This window comes from Myotis davidii, unplaced genomic scaffold (assembly GCF_000327345.1).
Source record: "Myotis davidii unplaced genomic scaffold, ASM32734v1 scaffold566, whole genome shotgun sequence".
Classification (NCBI taxonomy): Eukaryota; Metazoa; Chordata; class Mammalia; order Chiroptera; family Vespertilionidae; genus Myotis; species Myotis davidii.
In genome coordinates, this window is record NW_006296617.1 from 1,109,119 (window position 1) to 1,110,247 (window position 1,129).

Sequence of the window (1,129 nt, forward strand, 5' to 3'; positions counted from 1 at the left end):
CGCTCAGCCTCCCTGGCAGGCGGGTGGGGGAGGTGAGGCTGCAGGCACCCCCGGGAGACTGGGGCATCTGTGTCAGGCTGTGGCCGGGTGTCTGGGCGTCAAAGCAGCCCTGTTTCAACGTGCCTGTCTGTGACATTTTGTGTCTGTATGTTGCCTGTGTGTGTGTGTGTGTGTGTGTGTGTGTGTTGGTTGTGTCTGTGTCTACAGATGTCTGCCTGTGCACCCAGCCCCGCTCCCCAGGCTCCACGCCCCCTTCCCAAACCCCAGCCCCCCAGTTTCCCAGGCCCTGCCGCCCCCCTTACAGGCCCTGCCGCCCCCTCCCCAGGTCCCCATATGGCTACTCAGTCTTTTCCCAAAGCGTTGCCCACATTTCACTTCGGTCCAGTGGTTCTCAGCCTTCCTAATGCCGCGACCCCTTAATACAGTTCCTCATGTGGTGACCCCCAACCATAAAATTACTTTTGTTGCTACTTCATAACTGTAATGTTGCTACTGCTATGAATCGTCATGTACATATCTGATCTGCAGGATGTATTTTCATTGTTCGAGACCCACAGGTTGAGAACCGCTGCTTCGGTCTCTCATTTCTCCAGGTTCCACCTGCTCCCCACAAGCCCCGCCCATCTCCTTATGCCCCGCCCTCTCCCGCTGTCCAGGTCTATTCCCTCGTGTCCCTACCCAGACTCCACCCATGCCTTAGGCCCTGTCTCCATTCCACAGACTCGCCCTCCACTCCGTCCTCTTCCCACCTCCACGGGACTCTCCCCTCGTCTCCGCAGGCCACACTCCATCTCCACCAACTACCGATGAAGTCTCCACACTCCTCTGCCCCGCCCTTCTCCTGCTCTTCTCTGACCCTTCCCCCCCACTTCTCCCCAAACAACCAGTTTCTCCCAGGCCCCACCAACGTCCCTTCCTATCATCTTGGCCACACCCCATCACTGCTGTCTCCTCCCTCCTCTCTCCTGACCCGGCCCCTCTCTGTTCCCTGTCCAGCTACAACGACCTTTCCATGTCACCAGCGCGGACCTACCCAGGCCCCACCCACAACCAGACCACGCCCATCCCCACCACCACGCCCCGCCCACTAGCAGGCCCACTAGCTCATTCCCCTTCCCGGGCATGGCCC

At 59.7% G+C, this 1,129-nt stretch overlaps 1 protein-coding gene across 1 annotated transcript in view; it reads right to left on the reverse strand.

Annotated features, from left to right (window-relative positions):
• SLC8A2 (solute carrier family 8 (sodium/calcium exchanger), member 2) overlaps positions 1-1,129 on the reverse strand; it is a 36,915-nt gene that overhangs the window by 15,176 nt on the left and 20,610 nt on the right. The window lies entirely within an intron of this gene.